The sequence below is a fragment of the Aegilops tauschii genome, chromosome 3, assembly GCF_002575655.3.
Source record: "Aegilops tauschii subsp. strangulata cultivar AL8/78 chromosome 3, Aet v6.0, whole genome shotgun sequence".
Classification (NCBI taxonomy): Eukaryota; Viridiplantae; Streptophyta; class Magnoliopsida; order Poales; family Poaceae; genus Aegilops; species Aegilops tauschii.
The window spans coordinates 463,753,682-463,761,785 of record NC_053037.3 but is presented as its reverse complement, the minus strand read 5'-3'; positions in this window follow the sequence as shown (position 1 = coordinate 463,761,785).

Here is an 8,104-nt window from a genome sequence, read left to right as displayed (position 1 = left end):
AAACAAAGATCTTTGCTATTATTCGTTGCAAGTTTCTTTATCCTAACAATCTTTCTGAGTTTCTTGACTTGACTGATATTCATGGACATCTCATTTCCCCATATGCAAAATGGGTCGAATAGTGGGTCTAAGCCTATGATAGCAGGACCTACATGTGCAAGACCAAATTGTAAGAAACCCAAATATTAGAATGATTCCTGCAACTGCATAATAATGTGCTATTAGCGAAAGGACCATGCATGAGCAAACCTTGATGATAAACCGTAGTGCCTCCCATTATTTCCCTACAACACATATAAGTAAGATCTTGATCAGGTTAACTGAGAGTTGCCATACTATCAGTAGAATATGTATTGAGTACAGCCAAATTTGATTTATTTCTCACATGCATGACAATACAAAATTGTACCCACAACAAATGAAAATCAAATTGCAGAATTGAACCAAACAGTTAACTGGACAACAGAACAAATGAACCAAAACAGTTAACTGAGCACACATTGCAGAATAAAACATATACTAGAAGATAAGACAGTTAAGGAAACCACGAATGCTCGAGAATAGTACTACGAAATGTAGCAATTGTTGGACCAAACTGTTAACCGAACATTACATTTCAGAATATCAGATTGCATATTAACATTACAGAGGGCAAATCACTAGAAGGCTGTGGCGGTGGCCTCGAGAAAACAGCATGAACTGTATTTTAAAGTAGACAACCGCGTGGCAATGTCGACGGTGGCCTCGAAGATGAGGTGCTCCTCCAAGATCTGGCGGTCAGCACGCATGGCAGACATCGCGACCTCGTCCGCGCGTGCGGCCGCGATATGCTTCTTCGCTGCCAGATGCTACTGAGCTCCATGTTATACTGCGTGCAAAATGGCTGTGGGAGGCGCTTAATTGGAGGACGGGGCCAGTGATTGGGGCGGAAGGTGTCGCGCTGTCGATCGGGGCATGTGGGATTGGGAAGGACGAGGATGGTGTGGGTGGGGTGTGGATTAACTGACCATATCGACGAGGCCGCGCAGCAAGAAGAAGGGTCGCCGGCGAGGAGGCGGTGCTGCAAGAAGAAGGTCGCTGGCGAGGAGGCGGTGCTGATACGTCTCCAAAGTATCTATAATTAATGAAGTATTCATGCTGTTATTTTATCATTCTTGGATGTTTTACAATTATTTTATAGCAACTTTATATCATTTTTGGGACTAACCTATTGACCCAGTGCCCAGTGCCAGTTGCTGTTTTTTTGCTTGTTTTTTACTTCGCAGGAAATCAATACCAAACGGAGTCCAAATGCAACGAAACTCCACGGGGATTTTTTATGGACCAGAACAAACCCAATGGGCCAGAGCTGCACCTGGGGGGTGCCCACCTCGGTGGCCTCCCGCACCCCTTCTTTGCACTATAAATTCCAAAATATTCCAAAACCCTTCGGGGTTAACCTAGATCAGAAGTTCCGTCGCTGCAAGGCTCTCTAGCCACCGAAAACCAATCTAGGCCCGTTCCGGCACCCTACCGGAGGGGGAATCATCTCCGGTGGCCATCTTCATCATCCCGGCGGCCACCACGATGAGGAGGGAGTAGTCCACCCTCGGGGCTGAGGGTTTGTACCAGTAGCTATGTGTTTAATCTCTCTCTCTCTCTCTCGTGATCTAGATCATGGGCTTTGTTAATATAGTCGGATCATATGATGTTTCTACCCTCTATACTCTTGTTATGATGGATTGAATCTTTACCGTTTGAAGTTTTGTCTTGTCGGATTGAATATTCAGAGATGAGAACACATGATATATATCTTGCAATATGAATACTTGAGGTGACAATTGGGGTATCTTATTGATTCACTTGACATATGTTATGGCATTCAACTCGCGGATTCCCACGGTGATATTGGGGTAATCTATGCATAGGGGTTGATGCAGTTTTTCTCCGGTAGAAACTTCAGGGTCTCTTTGTAGTTCGTTGTGTGGATTGAGTATTATGAATATGAATTGCTTTGGTGTTATCCTAGTACGAACTCTAGGATAGATCGAACGAAAAGAATAGCTTTCAGATGGTTTCATACCCTACAAAAAATTCCTATCTTTTGTTCTCCGCTAATAGGAACTCGGGAGTGATTCTTCGTTACATTTTGACGGATAATCATATGATCTAACTATGTTAGCACTGTTGGGAGATTGCACTAGCGAAAGTACGGACCCTAGGCCTCATTTTCAAGCATTGCAATACCGTTTTTGTGCCCGTTTACAATTTGCTACCTTGTTGTTTTTATTTATTCAGATTATAAAAATATTTTTCTACCATCAATATTACACTTTTATCACCATCTCTTCACGAACTAGTGCACCTATACAATTTGCCATTGTATTGGGTGTGTTGGGGACACAAGAGATTTCTTGTATTTGGTTGCACGGTTGTTTGAGAGAGACCATCTTCATCCTACACCTCCCACAGATTGATAAACCTTAGGTCATCCACATGAGGGAAAATTGCTACTGTCCTACAAAACTCTGTGCTTGGAGGCCCAACACGAGTCTACAAGAATAAAGTTGTGTAGTAGACATCAAGGTGCTGCCAGTAAGAAGTAGTGAAGGTTTGAACTTGGAAAGCAAGGAGGAACAGTGGAAATGTGGCTTTTGGTGTGGGAGGGCGGGCGGGGAGATAGATATTTCCGCGGTGGCAGAAACATTTCGCTCGGTGCCGCGAGAAACTGGCGCGCAAGTGTGGTTCAAGCGCGGGCGGTGGACTATAGACGACGAAGCTTCCTGCGTAAGCCAGAGAAGATGGTACGCCAAGATATTTTATATCGCATCACACACGATTCTTGCTAGTAAACTATTTTTGGTATACCTAATTTTTTTCAATCTGTTTTGAAAGACAAAATGGTGTTACAGAGAGAAAGGATGGTGTTTGAATTGCTAGAACATTTATCTACAGTGAACATGCAACTATATGAGTGTCGTGTTATAATATGGAATTATCTGGGTTTTGTTTGGTCTTTTCTATGCATTAATTGAGTTTCTAGGCATTTAATGTGCATAATTCATATTTGAACTACAAACACATGCTCTGGTGCACCAAAGTTTGTTGAAAAATCACATGTGTGTCTTTGGGTGAATTTATAGGTCCCATGCAAGAATGGGAATGAAATTCAAACATCTGGGCGTCGTGGCTCGGCCGGAGACATTGAGAAACTTGGTTTTTAAATTCCTGTAAATCCCAAACTCGTCTGAAAATCATGAAAGTTGGCATGGTGTCACTTTATGACACCAACATGTTGTGGTAATTTTTTTGGCCGAATTGGGACAAGTTTTGGTATAAGCTTCTTGCAAATTGGAGCTTCTCTCAAGAAGGCGCGTGGTTTCAAGAGGGAACGTGTCACCTTGGTGTGTGAAATGATATACGATGCCCCCTCCTCTTGATTTTTTTACAGATCCAACATAGAACTATATGAGTGTCGTGTTAAAATTTGGAGTTATTCTGGGTTCGTTTGGCCTTTTTATGCATTAATTCAGTTTCTGGGAATTTAATGTGCATAATTCAAATTTTAACTACAAGCACATGCTCCAGTGCACCAATGTTGGTTGAAATATCACATGTGGATCCTTGGGTGAATTTCTAGGTCCCATGCAAGAAATAGGAATGAAATTCAAACATCTGGGTGTCGTGGCTCTGCCGGGAACATTGAGAAACTTGGTTTTTAAATTCCTGTAAATTCAAAACTCGCACAGAAATCATAAAACTTGGCATGGTGTCATTTCATGGCACCAACATGTTGTTGTAAATTTTTTGGCCGAATTGGGACAAGTTTTGGTATAAGCTTCTTGCAAGAGGGAGCCTCTCTCAAGAAGGCTCGTGGTTCCGAGAGGGAGAGTGTCACCTTTGTGTGCGAAACGATATACGCTGCCTCCCCCTTGATTTTTTACAGAGGCAACATAGAACTATATGAGTGTCGTATGAAAATTTCAAATTATTCCGGGTTCGTTTAGCCTTTTTGTACATTAATTGAGTTTCTGGGCATTTAATGTGCATAATTCAAGTTTGAACTACAAGCACATGCTCCAGTGCACCAAAGTTGGTTGAAAAATCACATGTTTGTCCTTGGGTGAATTTCTAGGTCCCATGCAAGAAATGAGAATGAAATTCAAACATCTGGGCGTCGTGGCTCGGCCGGAAATATTGAGAAACTTGGTTTTTTAATTCCTGTAAACCCAAAACACGCATGAAAATCATGAAACTTGGCACGGTGTCATGACATGGCACCAACATAATGTGGTAATTTTTTTGGCCGAATTGGGACAAGCTTTGGTGTAAGCTTCCTGCAAACCGGAGCTTCACTCAAGAAGGCTCGTGGTTCCGAGAGGGAACGTGTCACCTCCGTGTGCGAAACGACATACACTACCTTCTCCCGCCTTGATTATTTTACAGAGGCAGCTTAGACCAATAGGAGTTTCATGCTAAATTTTGGAATTATTCCGGGTTCGTTTGCCCTTTTTTATATGTTAATTGAGTTTCCAGGCATTTAATGCACATAATTCAAATTTGAACTATAAGCACATGCTCCAGTGCGCCAAAGTTAGTTGAAATATAATTTATGTGTACTTGGGTAAATTTCTAGGTCCCATGCAAGAAATGGGAATGGAATTCAAACATTTGGGCGTCGTGGCTTGGCCGAAAACATCGAGAAACTTGGTTTTAAAATTCCTATAAATCCAAAATTCGCCTGAAAATCATGAAACTTGGCATGGTGTCATGACATCACATCAACATGCTGTGGTAAATTTTTTGTCCGATTTGCGAAGGCGCACACATTAACAATCAACGGAGTCATTTGGAACAAGTGATGTCACGTTACAATCGGAAACACAAGTATTATTGAAACCGTGGGCGTTCTACTGACCATTTACGTGTCGCTACGCGTCCCTTTTTTATTAGCTAGGAGGTGTCGTGTGGGGTAGCTATTTGAGTACGGGAGGCGCGCGATCAGACCACTGCGCGTGCTTATCAAGAGGAGAGCCCTTTGACCTCCATCCGCCGCCCACCTCTCTCCCAACGTCTCCATTAATGGCGCCCGAGCCCCTGTTTCACGGCGTGGCTATGTCTCACTCGACTGAGATTTAAGAGAGAAAAAAGAAAATCCGAAAAGAAAATTTTGCAGGGATCTTGATGTTAGATCCGACGAACCTATATAGCATCGAGTGCAACTTATAGCAAGACTGATGAATATATAAGGACGATAACAGTGGATAATAATTGTCTTACATACTTAGGAAGATAACTAAAAAAGCCACATGCGGCAACGCCCAATATACACAAGGGCAAAATAAGAAGGAAGACACATACATGATGTGCTGTAGGCCACGAAGACTAGTTCTTGCGGCGAGCCGCGATGATCTCTTTCATGTCCTCAATACGCTGCTTGGCAGCATCCACAGATTCCCCCAGCCTTTCGCGCTCGATGCGGAGCTGTAGCGACCCGACCTCAGACGGTCAAGTCTCTGTGCTTAAGTGTCATCCCTGGATCGGTATTGTTGACAAACACAGTACTCGAGGATTTATAATAGAGTTCAATCACACACTTAATACATCGAACGTCTCAAAAGAGAACTTATAATATGGCTGAAGGCCATCTAAATAAGATAATAGCGGAAACTTCGAAGGTGAAGGAGTCCATCCAGCTCCACGGCAATACTGAGTGCACAACAACGACCTAGCGCACCTTACTCTTTGTCTGAAAACTCCGCAACATGATACGTTGCATCCGTGTAGGTCAGCACATGGAATATGCTGGCAAGGTAACACTATAGAGTAATGAACAGATAACAGCTAACACTACATGCATATATGGCTGGTGGAGGCTCTACGGTTATCATTTGCATAAAGCTAGTTTTTCCCTACAACAAAGGAATATATTTTATTTAACTACATAGTTGGTTGAAAAAATATTGAGAAGGTACCCCCAACTCAATCCCAAAATAGTAATTATAACCCAACAAATTAATCATGTAAAGTGATGAGATCAACATCATAATTCAATACCAGATACTCAAGATGTCCATAACCGGGGACACGGCTAACCATGATTAGTTTATACACTCTGCAGAGGTTTGCGCACTTTTCCCCACAAGACTCGATCTCCTCCGTTGAATTTCTCGTACTACATGATGTTTGGGAAACGGATGACCGAGACACAGTCTTTCAGAAGCATTAACTCTTTACGATGGGTAGACCGTACCACCTACATCCCCTACATCTGCTAGTCTACCAATGAAAGAGGTCACACAACATGCTCAACTATGCCAGAGCCCATAATGTCTTGTGGCTGCACACGAAAGTTTCTAGCATGAATAATCTTATGATCCCTTTGAGCCTGGGTGGCAAACCATAGGATGATCACACGGGTTCCCCGGGATCTCCTTGGACAACACTGGTATATCCCCAGGTGCCCGCAACCAATCCACCCAGATGTGTTTTAAAGTAGCCACCTTAAGTTAAACCTTAGTTAACAATAACTCTCACATCTTTCATGAATTCTCTCAAACCAATCCACGTCTATGAGCATAGCATAGCAGAATAAGCATAACGTAGTAACTCCCAAGGTTTGAATATAAGACAATAGGTTCTACCTCATCAGATACTTCCCAAATACCCACATGTTATCAAACCTACTCATGCAATGTTTGAGGGTTGAAACTAATGCATAAAAACTGGGTAATAAAGGGATATGATCAAAGTGTTACTTGCCTTGCTGACGATCGGAAAACCCTAGAGATTCGTAGTAGCAAGCCTCGCACTCCGGAAACTCTATCGTGAACAAACAATAGCACTCAAGCATAGATGCAAAGGTAAAACTCAAAAGAAAAGATCTAAGCAGAAAGTACAAGTGAAGAGCTTTGAGTTGCAAAAAGAATCAATCGAATCGGAATTACGGAACTCAAACTACGATCAAAAGAAGTTCAAATTCAAATCTGCTTGAAACCAAATTTTAAATTTCAAAATCATGTTCAAGTTGATTATCTAGATAGGGGGAAATAAGACGAAGATTTTGGCATTGGTTTCACTGGATTTGGACAAACGAGCAAAAAGTAGTGAAGGTGTGAAGATCAGGGACTAGTCCGCGATAAAAGTAATTACGGGTAGGTCCCTGGCCGAAAAATAAAACTAAAAAGAAAAATCTAACGAACGAACGTTCGCTAACAGAGGCTAACGAACGAATACGTTCGTTAACAGAGAAGATCGGGTGAACAGTCGCTAATTAGCAAAACCGTAAATATAAAGCCGATCTAAACGTAAAAACAAAAAAAACCAGGGCGGCGGTTCGGTTTTATACCGGTTCTCGAAAAAAATGGCGGCGAGATCCGGCGGCTCCGGCGACGGGCGTCAGCGGCGGGGCGAAGCGACGGCGACGTGGCAGCATGCGGCGGCGGCGGCGAACTAAGGCAGCGGCGGCGGCTCGGGAGTCGGGCGCGGGTGGCGGTGCGGCGGGGTGCGGAGGCGGCGGCGGTTGACGAGGGGAGGAGGGGGTCGGGGCACTCCTTTTAAAGGGGGTCGTGAGGCGGCAGCGTGATGCGGAGTCCGGGCGGACTCCGCCGGCGTGTCGGGGTCGGTCTCCGCGAGCGGGAAGGCGGAGGCAGCTAGCGGGCCGGCAGGGCCTTCGACCCAGTTCGGTCCGGAACAATTTTTTTTTAAATCGCCCGAATGGAAAAATCCAAAATAAAATAAATAAAAACCCTAAAGTCCCAAAAATAATTTTCACGGTCCTCTACTAATATTTAGGACAACATGAACATTTTTCTGGGCTAAAATGCAATTTTTCCCTAATTTACTTGAATAAAACTCAAATAAAATTCGAATAAAACAAATATTTTTATTTAGAATTAAATTTCCATTATTTCCTCTGTTTGAAGAAGTCATATTATCTTCTCTCCTTATTTTTTTTATTTTTGAAATAATCGGAAAAATAATTTCGAATAAAAATTCACTTTGATCCAATTTACCAATTTTGAAAAATTCAAAATGGATTTTATGAAAACCTCCAACTCTCTCAAATGGTCCTTGAGTTGCTTAAGGTCCTTAGGATCAAAATGCACAAATAAAACAAATAAAA